Below are 15,338 nucleotides of genomic sequence, written 5' to 3' on the forward strand. Positions count from 1 at the left end.
AGCTCCACCCAGGTTGCTGCAAAAGACAATATTTTATTCTTTTTTATGGCTGAGTAGTATTCATGTTGTATTTACAACACATTTTCTTTATCCACTGATTGGTTTAAGAGCACTTAGGTTGGCTCCATATCTTTGCAATTGTGAATTGTGCTGTGATAAACATGTTGGTGCAGGTATATCTTTTTTTTTTTAATTGGTTTTGCTCAAATACTTTATTCAATCAAAAAATAACAAGAATCTATTATGTTTGGTATTTTGTGCCTATACATACATTTTTTATACACCAGCATATGATATATGAGGAAATACATTCTTCATCTAAATCGTATCTAATGATATGCATAAGGTTATTTCAGGTTACATTTATATTATTTATTTTATCAAGCATTATGAAGAAAGCATTTTGACATCCCAAAAAGACATTTCTCTCCTGTACTGTAATATAATTTAGTCATATCTCAAGCTAATTCTGAGAAATTGAAATATAAGCAAAAGTAACAGTTCCATAAATATAAGTAAAGATAAACAAAAAAACTTAAAGGGAGCAATGTGAAAACATGTCTGACTTTTCAGCTAGATCATTTTAATTTTTTCTTTGGCAAACAACTGAACAAAACCCCAAATTACCCAAATTTACTAAGGAAGTGGAGCCACATGATGATAATCAACACAAGAGTCTCTGCAGCCATCCGGAATTCAAGCTGTGCATATGGAGAACTCTGCTATTCCAAAACAACTTGTATACCAGGGGTGATTCTCTATACTCCATTTGGATTATGAGTCATTTAGGAAGCAAAATTAGATTCCCCCCCCACCCAAAGATTGTTTTTTCTTGTCATTGCATGCTCACACACAGGGCTCAGAGTTGATGGATAACTCACTCCTAGCACCCTGCTTCCCAGAAATGGAGATAGCAGAATTGTATTTTACCCAATAGATAATTTACTCTTGGCTAATGACCACTTAGATAGCAGGCAAAAGGATTCAAATTTCTAACCTCTAATCGAAATTTAAGGTAAAAATTGAAACAAATATTTGTCAAATTATTAAATTCTTAGTGAGATGATTAGTAATGTTGATACAGAGCTAGCAAAGTAAGGAAATTTTCAGCACCCCTAAGTTTATGAAAAGTCATGCAAACTTAAGTTTAGGCACACTCTAAATGAATTTGCAGCAGTCTTTCTAGCCTAAAAATATTTTGTAAATTTCATTCAATTACTAAATATTGACTGACAAAAACTACAAAATAAATCTTGGTTAGATGAATAGGTATCTCTCACGTGTGACTTTGGGTTAGACATAAAGAGTGCAAACAATAAAGGGATATGGAATTGTTTCTAGAGGAACCTAGAATTTAAAATGTTAAGAAATGTACACAGAAAGTAAATACAAGGTATAAGGAGTGGAAGGTGATATGTGTCTTTAAAAGATTTCTGGGACATTGTGCGATGGACGCCAAAGGGGAGAAGTCATGGAAGAGGCAGAGTTTGAAGTGACTTTTCTAGGACTGCAATGATTTGCACCTAAGACCTGGAGAAGAGTATCACAGATACTCACATGTAATGGCACACAGGTGTGCAGACGCTGTTTGGTAGGAAATGGAAAACCAGGGAATATTTGTGAATAGGAAAATGATATGGTCAGGGTTTTGCGTCAGGAAAAGCAATCGGCAGAAAGTATTTAAACTGTGTGGGAGGGTGGAAAGGCTGGAGGGGAGGGAATGGACTGCCTGCAGGGCTCTGAAGTGTGGAGCTGGAGCTTGGGATCAGGCCAGAGTTGGGGATAAGAGTTTGGGAATCTGGGTGTCCTTTTCCTAGTGTTCATAATTGAGAAGACCCAAGAAGAGCAAAGGGCAGGGCAGTTTCTTGCTGGACAGCGACAGCATCAGAAAGACCAGCCTCTATGCTAAATATCTCGTCTAACGTGACATCTCAAAACACCACCACCACCACCACCACACACACAAAACGCCCCAAAACCAAAAACCCTCAGTACAAAGAGGTGCAGAGAATCAGAGAGGATAGCGCACTCCAGGACTCACCAGGGCTAAAACTAAGGCAAAGATGACAAGGAGGATATTTAAAACAGTGTACTTGGACCTTCTTCAACAGCCATCTTTCTTGGCCGATAGAAACTCAGGAGTCCCTGCTTTAAATAGATTGTTATGGCCTGCGTTCTTTTCTAAAAGGTGTTTTAAGCTACTTTGTTTTCCCGAAAGCTGCTACAGCTGTGGTGGCTGTCTCTCTTTCGTGCCTGTGAAGGAGCACTGGGCTCAGGAATATGCAGGGCCAGCGATATTATTCAAGTTCATTCTCTTTACCGCGCCCTGAAAGTGGGGTCTGAGCGTCCACCCGGCGGCCTCGCCAAGAAGGAACTTGGCATAGTTTTCCAGCTGGTAAGTAGACAGGCAAAGGAAAGAAAGCAGGGTATGAAGAGCGCCCCCGTGGGAAGCAAGAGTTAAGGCTGCCACCGACCCGGCTTTACCCTCAAACCCAGGAAAGCGGGGTCACTCAGGGCGAGGGACTGCCCCCGAGCGAGCTGGGCTGCAGGTGCTCGGAGGAAAGTCAGATCTTATGAGCGCTCCTGGTTATCTCCGCGGCTCTTTCTCCAGGAAAATAATCCTGGCACCATCACTCAGGAGCCATCTGTCTTCGCCCCAGTTCCCCGGGGTCAAGCGGCCAGCCCAGGGTCAGGGTCGTGCTGGGGGCGGGCGGGAGGACATCCCTGCAGCTGGAAGCACAAGGGCCGAGGGAATCCCGCGAACCCGCCAGAGCGCGCCGCAGCGGGCGTCCCGGGGCTTTCCCAGCCTCCGGTGCGCGGCAGCCGCGGGCGCTGAGTCCCTCCAGCTCAGTGCAGCCGGGTGGGAGCTGCCGAGCCAAGCAGGTGGGTGTGGAGGAGCCGGGCCCGGGGCAGCAGGAGCTGCGGGCAGGCGGGAGCTGAGGGAGGCGCCCCGCCGAGGTGTGGGCGGTGCCCGCCCGCCAGCGCCCCGGCCGCGCCCTGGACACCCGGGCGCTGTCCCTAGCTGAGCGCATAGCTCCGGCGCCGCGAGGCCGAGCCCCGGCGAGGCCGAGCCCCGGCGTCCCCGGCGTCCCCGGCGGCGCCCTGCCGACTTGCACAGCTCCGCCACCCCACCCCGCCGCCCACCTCCAGAGCCGCTAGCGCCGAGGAGGAGGAGAGGGAGGAGGAGGAGGAGGAAGAGAAGGCGGCGGCCGTTCCAGCCGGCGGGTGCGCGGAGCGCGGGAGGAGGCGGAGCGGGAGGCTGGGGTGGCCGCAGCCGTGTGTGCGCGCCGGGCCGGCGAGCTGCGGGGCGGGGGAGCGGCGCCCCAGAGCGCCCCGCCTCGCCTCCCGCGCGCAGCCTCTGCCCTGCTCCGCCACAGACACACACCCACCAAGCACCCACCGCCCTCCGCCCTCCGCCCCCGCGGCCACCGCTGCTGCCGCGCCTCGGGCAGCCCCAGAGAGCGGCAACTCCCGGGCTGGCGCGACTCGCTTTCCGGCTCCTTCCGCGCGGCGAGCTCAGCCCCGCTCGATTTTTCCTTTTCGGTTCCAGCCCTCTCTCGTCTGGGTGGCGGTGGCGGCGGCAGGGGGATGGGGACCCCGCGTGGGGAAGAGGGTGAAGATCGACGAAGATTATTGTTCTTTTAAAGGATGCCTTAGCTTCCTCCCGCCGCCTCTCCTCTGAGCCTTCCTACTAGAGACCGGGAACCAGAGTCAGGGATGTAAAGACTGGGGGAAAGCACGCCAGGAGCTCCAGCCAGCCGGGGAGACCCTCCTCTTTGCGGAGGGGAGGGGGATTTCCAGCGACAGATCATTGGCGAAGGGGATCGTCGCGGGGAGAGGCTCCCTGGAGGGAGCGGGGAATCCCGCAGCCCTTTGTGGTGCCCGAGCCCGTGCCGCCTGCTGAGCGGGGTCTGTGGGAGCTAGGTAAGTGGCGGGGGCATTGCTGCCCCTCGAAGGGGTCTTCCTTTAAGAATGAATCATCGCGGCAGCCTAGCAAGACTTGAGTTGCTAAAGGAATTGGAAACTGCCATATGGCGCCCAGTGGACTTATACACAAAGCTGACTTAGCCCTGAGAGGGTTTTTAATGTAAGACTCCTTCCTGGTGGGGAAGGCGCTCAAGTGTTAGCCCTTGAAAAGCTTCCCAGCAGCCTGAATGGGAAGGGATGGGGATGTTATTTCTAGGAGCTGAGCTCTCGTTGCCTTCCGTCCATTTGTTGGTAAATGCCACTCTCACATGCACACACTTGTGGGACTGGATTTAGGGAGTGTGATGTCTCTGATGTGTGAACGATCCTCAGAACACAGAGACATTCATGCATTTTATTCTTCAAGCGGTGCGCGGTCTCCGTTCTGTAGCACGATTCCCGAGAGGGAGAACGGGTCTCTAAGGAGAGAGCTTCATGGCTGTTTCCAACACACTCTGCTAGGGGACTTGGGAATACGTTTGCCCTGAATAGCACCAAAAGACATCGACCATTTGCCTCATCATTTGCTCCCGGTGCTTAATGACCCTCTTCAAAATAGTATGCCGCCATCCATTTTCTCGAGTTATGAGCATTTATGTGTATTCATTCATAAAAACTGTCAGTGTGCAATATGCACAAACATGCCATTTATGCAACATTTATGACTGCACATGTGTTTCAACAATAAGTAGGAATACATACAAGATGAAAAAAATTTAGTATGCACAGATGTACACTGGGTTAATTCCACGCAGGTTGAACATTCCTTCTAATCAAGTTGTGCAGTAATGTCAAGATTTTAAGTATCATATCACATTTTCATTTTTGCATTGATTCATTTTTTTATTTTGTTGGGAATCTGATTTTTTTTAACCAAGGGAAAGGAAGAGTAAGCGTTTTATTGTTACTGCTTTTTAAAAGTGTAGTATAGTGTGGGATAGAGGTCTCTTGGTTTATTTGCCAATAAAGAGCAATAAAGAGAGATTTCAGTCAAAAATCTTGTCTTACCTGACAGTGGTGAATAACTTACAGGAAAGATTTTGTAAAAGAGGGTAATATTCTAAAGTTATATACAAAGAAAATGAAGTTTTGCTTTATGTATTTCACTCTTTAGGTGTGTGTGTGTGTGTGTGTGTGTGTGTGTATATATAAATAAATATAAAGTTGTCCAAAACCTGTAGTACATGAATAAAACCCATAGACATCTAGGCTAGAGAGTTCTTTGTTTATCAATTAACTCAAACAGTTTAGTAATTTGGCACATTACACATGTGTATGCACATTTAATTGCTGTTTGAGGGGGTGTTTTTTAATGTAAGGGCATGGATAAAGTGCTTACTTGTATGGTGGCATGGACTCTCTGAAAATACTGAAGGTCCAACGTAGAAGTAACTTTCTTCCCCACTGAGGGAAAACTATCCTCATCACCTAGAAGAGTTAATATGCTTCCACAAGGTAAATACCAGAATCCCTTCCTTCAGGTTTTGGATAATCGTTTATCACAAATCGAATTCTGTCTAATGCACTCTTCTTCCTTCTCTGGCACCACTCAGACTTTTGGAGAAAGGAGTGAATTACTTGGCAGTTCTGTTTGCTTTCTTCCTCCTTTAACCTTCACCTTCCCCTCTCCATGTTAGTGTTCTCAAATCTCCCTCATACCCAAACCCACACGTATCGACTCCAGAAAATCACTCTACTGCCTGCCACGTTGAGAGCTCTCATCTCACATCTTTCTTCTCTATTGCCTCTCTTTTCTTTTCTCCTATTTTTCCAAATAGAATCAATCCATGCATCAGTTGAAACTATTTCGCATTTCACTGCCTTCCAAGTCCCACAGTTCAACTTTCCAAGCATACATATTTACTGAATATTCAAACGGGGTTAGTAGAAATTATTGCCTTACCCATTCCTTTCTGTTTGGGTTTTAAAACTTCATTGTTTATGCAATAGGGTAACTACCTGCCTTAACTTTCAGTATGGTAATAAAAGTAAGATTGCTAGAATAATGAAATGGCAGGGTATAGTTTCGATCACCTTTCTTGGCAACTTAAGAGTGTATCTGTCCAGGTTTTTTGTATACCTGCCTGCATGTCTACAAATGCGCAAGTCTGCAGAGCATCTTTGTTAAATATTGAAAAAATATTCTTTCTAGAATGCGTATCTGGCATTCTTATATTGTAGAGAGATCAGTTTATGTGTATAACATGTAATGAAGGTAGACCCAAACCCGGGAAATCTATAAGATAGATTTCATTCTGACCTAATGCATTTTTTTCTTCATAAAGAACTAAATAGTTTCTTTGAAATTTGCTGTCTCTTAAAGACTAACTCCAAAGGAAGATTCTTAAAGTTGATAGGAAATCTTACACATGTTTTAAGGAAAATGTATAAGGGTAAGATATTCTACTTATTTCAAACCGTGAACTTTTTATATTTGTTTTATATGCTTCAGGTTGATTTTACGTACAATTGTGATTCTTATTATTTTCACAGAGGCTTCAGAGAAGTGGATGGTACAAAGGCATTATTTGTGATTTCTTTTTAAGTCCAGAGGTTTTTTGTTTTGTTTTTGCTAGAGTTTGTGGCCTTGTTACTCCCCAAGTGATAGAATAAACTTTATAGAGCAGAGTAGCATTAGGTTTTTAGTCACATTCTACAAGTATCTTTATAGTCTAGATCTGTAGCCCATTCTGTTTCATTGCTTAATTTCTCCTTGTGCCTCTCAAATATGTATTCTCACCAACTCTTTACTGCAAGTACGAGTTGTGAGCCAGAAGGTCATGTGTGTGAGACCAGGAATCCCTTGACCTGTGTAAGCCAAACGCTCTTGTGTTATCTTGAAAAGTGCCTATTCCTATAGGTTGAATTTTAACTATGTTTGCTATCTGATTTAATGTCCCATAGCTGCTCATTGACTCATTAATTAAGTCATTCATTACTTATTAAATATATAGAAGAACAGGAGTGTTTGAATAGAATGTAACGAATGCAAAAGATATAGAAGATAAGCCCTACCCTCAAGAATTTTTTAGGGTTAAAGAAAAAAACTTGAATAACTCATTGAAGAATCGCAGTTATAGTTCAAAATGAAAGATCTCTTTTATACAGAAATACACTTAATGATTTTATACTTAGCAAATTAATTTAAACAAATCCATGAAGAGGATCATGAAAATTTTCACCAACTATGCATTTGGCAGTTGTTAGAAAAGAAATAACAATAACAGTAATAATAATTGTATTAAAATATTTAATTTTCAACTTAGAGTATTATAAGTAATACTAGTTATTTTATTGGCCTATGTAAAATAAAGTTATTGTTGTTGTTATTATAGCACCGACTTGAGGCAGATACTGTTTTAAGCATTTTGCAAATACTATTTTCATTCTCACAACCACCCTATGGGGTCGCTGTCAGAAATGCCCTTTATTATATAGATATGAAAACTAATGCTCAGAGACTTTTCTTAACTTGTCTAAAATCATATAGGAAGTAAATGGTAAAGTCAAGCTTGAACCTAGGTGCTCTGGCTTCACTTAACCACTATGATATTCAGAAGTGTTAAGAATGAGCCCAGGCAGAACAAGAAAAAATGCTTACAGTTCCTAGATTATTTGGAACTATATCTTCTCACTCACTAAAGGGTGCCCTGGTCATTATTATACTGAGATGCTTGAAAAGGGCCAAAAGTAAGACAAAACCCCCATATTTTCAACATGAATTTGAAATAAGAAGGTAGTTTAAAGGCTGGTTTTTATGATGTAGGTGTGATTTTATCAGAATGTTAACACATTAGAAACTACTAGCTTACAGGGACCACAAAATGATGCTGGATGATTCAGATGATCTGATTGGTCAGTTTATTTTCATTTTCAGGTTTTTTTTTTAAAAAGTTTGTGAATTATTTTCAATATAGTATTACAAGTATGTTTAATGTAGCTATTTTTAGAATTATTTATTTATGTTTTTAAAAAATATTAGTTCTGAAATATAATTGTTTTACTCATGGTTCCATGTTTTTCTCTGTAAAACATGTGAATATTGCAATGGAAAGTAAGACATAGTTACTTAAAAGATTTACATATTAGTATAGTGTCTAGAATGCACTTATTTTATTAAGTGCAGAATTACTATGATTAAGTTATGAAACCATAAAGAGAGATTTTCATCAAGAAAAGTTTATATATTTGAAGAAAAGTTTTTTTCTAAATAGCCCCTAATTCTGTTATGTGAACAATGTCATCCAGATTAAATCTGAAATTTAAAATGATTAAATATTGCCTGCAGGAAGCCATAGAATCAAATATTTAGATATATTCTCATGATTGACATTTTAATTTTTCACATGAATATTAGGTCTTACAGGTTCAATCACATTGTATAGCCAACCTTGAACCTACAATTGGCTTATTAGATAAAATTTCATTTTAAAAGTTTGGTTATTTTGGAACTTGTATACGTTTCCTTATAAAAATAGTACTTTAAGTGATGTTTAGATCCTCAGACCAATCCACCAAAGCCCTTTTAATAACTAAATATACCTGAAATACAGCTGTTAGTACTGGAAAAACGAACAAAAGAAAACCCCAGCCATTATGTATAGCAATACTCCTGGGAAATCATTTGATTTAAATAATGTTTACTGGCTTCCTCTGTGTGAGACTCGTTTAAGATACAGAGGTGAATGCAGTACTGCCTAGGCCCACAAGGAGGAGAGAAAATGGAGAAGGTGTTTGTATACATGGAACTGACGTTAGGAAGAATGAAGGAAGCATTATAAAACTGACAGAGGCAAAGTGTTGAATATTTGATTCAGAGTTCTACCATGGGATCCAGGGACTGCATATCCCATTGAGGTTCTCATTTGGTAGTTCATCCTAAAGGTATCTACTGACCTTCTCTGTGCCAAGTCCCACATAAATATGAATAAAACACCACACACTTACAGCCTACACTTGTAGACAAATAAATCACAACAAACTATTACAAATGCTATTGGTAGATTGGGATGGGAATTCAGTGGGGTCATTATATGACAGAAGAATCCCAACAGTAAGAAAATACAGTTGCTTTGTGCTTCTAAATGTATTTAGAGCCATGACACTTTACTCAGTCAGATCCAATACCCCCTTTTTATATATAATACTTTGTAATCTCCCCTTATGTTCCTGAAATAATATTTATAGACAATAAATCCTATCTACACATAACATTTTAAAAAATCAATACAAATTCCCTATATATAATAGAAAGAGTAAATAAGAAGAAAGCAGCTTATGATAAAATAGGAGGTTTATAATATGTATGTGCTCAGATATGACTACACTAAAAGATGTACTAAAATAGGCAGATGCTTGCTACTTAAAATGCATAGGTTTGGATAAGGAGATAAGCTCAGATAAGATCTGAAGATAAATTTGGATAAGAAGATAATATTCAATTGAATATTGTTGACACTTTTGTATATGTGACATTTTAAAATAAGAGCAAAATAAATATATTCATTGAATGTGACAGCAGCAATTGCAAACATATGTGGGCGTACTGGATTAGTGAATCAGTTAACAGGAGCAGCATGATAGCTGGTGACATAACTTTCCAAAATGGTGAGCAAATCTTGATGATAGCACCCTCTATCATTCCTAGAAAATTCCTGTGTAAAAATATGCTATGAACAACAGGGCTAGTGTTTAGTCACAGATAACGGCAAGCAAGTTTTTCATTTACATAGGTGTCTGGTAAGATGTGTAAAAGTTATGGCGGGAGCAATATTTCCTGCATTCTTGGATCTTGCCCTTCAAACATTTCACAACTTTAGGAAACTCACTCTAAAGGATTCTATTCATCTCATTCAGCAGCACTGATTATGACTATATTCTCCTATTGAAGAAAGCCAATCCAATTCTACGTGTGGGTGGCTATTTTGAAAAAGTCAAACTCTCTAAGTTTTTAGTATGAAGGTAAGTTTAGTGATTGACTAAATACAAAATAAATAGCAACCAAATGTAATCATGTGGATTGCTAAACATTTAGAGACATCCGATTAGTGGGCACAATCTGATGATTTGATTATCACTGTGAAGAGTTTCATTTTCTACGTGGGATAGACAGACAAGACTTCACAGATAAAGTGACATCTAAGTTCATTTTTAAAAGATGAATAAGCATTCTCCAGGTGGAAAAGGAGGTGGATGGAGAACATTCTAGGCAGAAGGAACAGCGTTTACAAAGCAATGTCATAAAAAGGGCTTGGCTGGTGACTGAGGCTCAGCATTGGCAGTTGTAGGAAGTGATGAGAGACAAGGCTGAAGAAGGTTGGGGATTAGATGTGAAAGGTGTTTATTTATCCTACATCATTTGGATTTTTTCCTGGAAGACAGGTGGGGGAGGGGGCTAACTGCAATTATTTAATAAGTGGCATAGTCGACTTTATTTTTGGTGACAATCTCTGAGCTAATGTGAAGAGGATTAACTTTAACAGGAGAAAAAGTTGATACTTGGGAGACTAGTTGGAAGTCTTTCAAGGAATGCAACTAAGATAACATCTAAGACTTGCCTTAAACAGGGATGGTGAAGAAGAGGGGCGATTTGGATTCCTGATGGCAAACACTTGCAATCTAAGGGAGTCCAAGTTTTCCACCTCACAATACAGGCCATAAGAGTAGGCATTAGCCTCCTTTTTTTCTTTTCAAGGGTGATTGTATTAGTTGAGGTAACTTGAACTTCTGTGATAAACTTCCGTATTTCAGTGGTTAATAGAGTGGACATTTATTTTTTGCTTGTATGAGAGTTCAATGTGTGTGTTCAGTACAGTGATTTGGGGACCCAAATCTTGCTCTTGATAGTAGAAACATGAAGTTCCCTGCATCCAGCTGACATTGTGGAAGAGGATGAACATAGAGAAAGCACACCCAAGTAGTGACACACCTGGCGTCTATTCATACTCTGCTGGTGAGATAGTCACATTGTTCTGTATGCAAAGAGGGCCAGAGTTTGCAACCTCTGGCTGGGAGGCCACTTTCCAGTCATATTTCTGTATGATGGAAAGGGAAGCACAGATTTTGCTAAACAGAAATTTCTGCTATGTTTTGCTCTCTGGCTATAGGTAGGAAAACCTCAACCCCAGAAGACAACCTGAATCTCACCTAGTCACTGTATCCATCTCAAAGTCCAGGTTCTATGGCTGATGCTGAATGCCCACCACCATTTAGTCTGGATATGGACCCTCATTGTGCAGAAACGTTTGTGCTGAAAGGCAAGTTATCAGCCTCCAATATACAGGCATACCTCATTTGTATGGTGCTTTGTTTTATGGTGCTTAACAGTTGCTGCGATTTTTACAAATTGAAGGTTTGTGGCAGCCCCACATCACGTGAGTCTGTCAGCATCATTTTTCTAACAGTGTGCTCACTCCATGTCTCTGTGTCACATTTTGGTAATTCGCCCAATATCTCAAATGTTATTTTTATATAGGTTATGGTGATCCATGATCAGTGATATTTGATGTTACAATTGTAATTGGGGCATCATGAGTTGTGCCCATATAAGATGGTAAACTTAATGGATAAATGTGTGGGTTCCGACTGCTCCACTGACTGGCTATTCCCACCACTCTCTCCCTCTCGTTGGGCCTCCCTATTCCCTGAGACACAACAATATTGAAAATAGGCCAATTAATAACCCTACAGTGACCTCTAAATGTCGAAGTGAAAAGACGAATCACGTCTGTCACTTTAAATCAATAGCTAGAAAGGATTAAGCTTAGTGAGGAAGGCATGTTGAAAGCCAAGACAGGCTGAGAGTTAGTCCTCTTGTTCCAGTCAGCCAAGTTGTGAATGCAAAGGAAAAGTTCTTGAAGGAAATTAAAAATGCTACTCCAATGAACTCATGAATGATAATAACAGAAAAAGGATCCTATTACTGATACGGAGAACGTTTTAGTGGTCTAAATAGATCAAATCAACCACAACATTCCCTTTTAAACCAAAGCCTAATCCAGAACAAGACCCTAACTTTCTTCAATTCCATGAAGGCTGAGAGAGTTGAGGAAACTGCAGAAGAAAATTTTCAAGCTAGCAGAGTTTGGTTCATAGGTTTAAAAATAAATAAATCATCTCTATAATATAAAAGTGCGAGGTGAAGAAACAAGTGTTAAATACAGAATCTGCAACAAGTTATCCAAAAGATCTAGCTAAGATTGTTGGTGATGATGGCTACACTGAACATGATATTTTTAAAATTTCTTTAGAGACAGGGTCTCACCTTGTCACCCAGTCTAGAGAGCAGTGGCATGCTCACAGTTCATTGCAGGCTTGAACTCCTGGGCTCATGGGATCTACCCCCTTCAGTCTTCCAAGTACTTGGAACTCAGGCTTGTACCACAACACCTGGAAATTTTTTTTATTAAAAAATTTCTCTAATTAAAAAAAGACAAGATCTCACTATGTTACCCACAACAGACTTTTAATGGAGATGAAACAGGCTTCTGTTGAAAGGTGATGCCACTTAGGCCTTGTGATAGCTAGAGAGAAGTCAATGCCTGGCTTCAAAGCTTCAAAGGATAGGCTTACTTTCTTGGTAGAGGCTAATGTAGCTGGTGACCTTAATTTGAATTCATTGCTTATTTTCTATTCTGAAATCCTAGGGCCATTAAGAATGATGCTAAATTTACTCTGCCTATGCTCTAGAAATGGAACAATGAAGCCTGAATGGCAATGTATTTGATTAGAGCGTGGTTTGCTGATATTTTAAGCCCACCCTTAGAACCTACCTCTTAAAAAAAAAACATTCTTTTCAAAATATTACTGCTTTTTGACAATGTTTCACATCATCAAAGAGCTCTGATGGAGATGTACAAGGAAATTAATGTTTTCATGCGTGCTAACACAATATCCATTCTATAGCTCATGGATCAAGGAATAATTTTGACTTTCAAGCCCATTATTTCAGAAATACCTTTTATAAGGCTATACTTGCCATACACAGTCATTTCTCTGATAGATCTGGACAACGTTAATTGAAAACATTCTGGAAAGGATTCACCATTCTAGATGACATTAAGAACATCTGTGATTGATGGGAGGAGGTCAAAAATATCAACAATATCAGGAATTAGGCAGAAATTGATTCTAACCCACATGGATGACTTTGAAGGGTTTAAGATTTCAATGAAGAAAATAACTGCACATGTGGTAGAAAGAAGTGGAATTATAAGTGGAGTCATAAGATATACATAAGTTGTTGTGACCTCATATTCAAACCTGAGCAGAGAAGAAATTGCTTCTTATGGATGAGGAAAGACAGTGATTTCTTGAGATGGAATCTACTCTCGGTTCAAGACACTGTGAACATTGTTGAAATCACAACTAAGGATTTGGAATATTACACCAACTTAGTTGATAAAACAGAAGCACGATTTGAGAGGATTGACTCAGATTTGAACAAAGGGCTAGTATGGGTAAAATGCTATCAAATAGCATTACATGCTACTGAGAAATCTTTTGTGAAAGGAAGACACAACTGTGGCAAACTTCATTATTGTCTTATTTTAAGAAATTGCCATGGCCACTCAAATCATCAGCAGCCACCACTGAGATCTGTCAGCAGCCAAAAAGCATCAAGGCAAGACCCTCCATTAGCAAAAAGATTACAACTCCCTGAAGGCTCAGAGGATTCTTAGCATTTTTTCCTAATAAAGCTTTTTAATTAAGGCATGAAGATTTTTATTAGAAATCATATAAAATACTACAGTATTTTATAAATATTACCTTTACATGCTTTGGGAGACCAAATATTTCTGTAACTCCCCTTGTTAAGATATTCGCTTCATTGCAGTGGTCTGGAAGTAAACCTGTACTATCTTGAGATATGCCTGTATAATGATAGATGAAGTTTGGAATTATTGCATTTAGAATTTCCCTTTGGAAAAGTGAAGAATGGGAAACATAGACCAGTCATTGACTCATAACATGGAAGAAATCGTGATGGATATTGTTAAAGACCCTCCTGTCCTGGCAGGCACGTTCCTTTTTTAGACCCTGGTTTGCTATCTTGGAATAAATTCTTTGTTCTTTGTTCTGTGTAGACCTGCCACCTTATGGGAGGTTGTTCATTGTCCACTACTCTCCATGGCCACTTCCAAAATGGGTGTTGGGAAGTATACACTTCCTGGAACTTATAGGGCCTTATCAGCCTGCTTCTTCTCAGTCTAAGCCTAGATGCCTAGAGGTGGTTTTGAAGTCATTGGGCTTTTTTTTCCCTTTTTAAATTTTTTCTTAGGCCTGAATCTTAATTTCATTGACAATACAATTTTCTCAAAATTTTCATAGGTTACTTATGTATTTGCTTTCTGTCAGTTATACTGCTAGCTACAGTGAAAGTTCTCTCCTATTCATAATGTTGAACCTGTTTCATTCCTTTGTTCATGTCTTACCCACCCATGTCTTAAGTGGTTATGTTGGAGGTCATCTCAAAAATAGGCTTGAGTGGTTAGGTCACTTCATTAATGACATATTTACTGCAAGGCTGAGTCACTTTGTTGAACTCAGAGGTTATAATGGGCTTCTGTTGCTCAAACCCTTTTTCATTATTATTTCTCACCCTTATTGTCCCTACAGCAGTGGGCTGTTGCAGCTTTATAAGGTCTTCTTTTTCAATCAGTTGTTCTGTCATACCTTGCTACAGGCAGTGAAGAGCAACTGTCAGCCAGTTACATTCTGGCTCTTTCCAGTCATTTTCTCTGAAGTTATAGGCCTGCCTTCGAAGTTAGTACAGTTGGGCCAGGGCATGAGAGGGTCCAAGCATCTTGTCTTGTATACTCCTTTCCTTGTTGACGGCCAATGCCACATAATTAGATTTTGGTAAAGGTAGCACTCCCACCCCACTAACCTCAAGATATCAATGCTAGGATAATGCTAGCTCATCCTGTAACAAACACCATAATGTTAGTGATTTGGCATAACAAAAGTATATTTCTTACTTACTTAACAATAAAATGAAGAGTGTGAGAACATGGAAAAGTCACAATCAGTTCTTAAACATCTTGACTCAGGTTTGACAACAACACTTCTGCTTATAGTCTACTGATGAGAACTAGTCAGATGGCCCTCTATCTAGATAACTAGATGTGGAGGCTGGTAGTAGGGGCTGTGAAACGTAATCTTTGGCTCAACAGGAAATTCTCAGTGAATCCTATAAGGTGAACTATAAATTTAAACAGACAACTAGCCACCCCTGCTGTCATATTTCTTCAAAATAAATTAGGAGGGAAAGTGTTTGAATTGCATCTACTCACTAGTTAATCCATGCTGTGGCATATCCTTCACCTCACTCCTGTGTTCTCTTTGGCTCTCCTGGGACGTGTTCCTCTGGG

The 15,338-nt window shown here is 40.5% G+C and overlaps 1 pseudogene across 1 annotated transcript in view; it reads left to right on the top strand.

Moving 5' to 3' along the window:
- Positions 1 to 3,275: 3,275 nt before the first annotated feature.
- Positions 3,276 to 15,338, top strand: part of LOC116563628 — a 36,490-nt pseudogene continuing 24,427 nt past the window's right edge. The window contains exon 1 of the transcript XR_004274486.1: positions 3,276 to 3,924. The product of XR_004274486.1 is annotated as a potassium voltage-gated channel subfamily B member 2 pseudogene (transcript). The remainder of the gene's footprint in view (positions 3,925 to 15,338) is intronic.

This window comes from Sapajus apella, unplaced genomic scaffold (assembly GCF_009761245.1).
Source record: "Sapajus apella isolate SASKATOON/1434 unplaced genomic scaffold, GSC_monkey_1.0 scaffold35, whole genome shotgun sequence".
NCBI classification, from domain to species: Eukaryota; Metazoa; Chordata; class Mammalia; order Primates; family Cebidae; genus Sapajus; species Sapajus apella.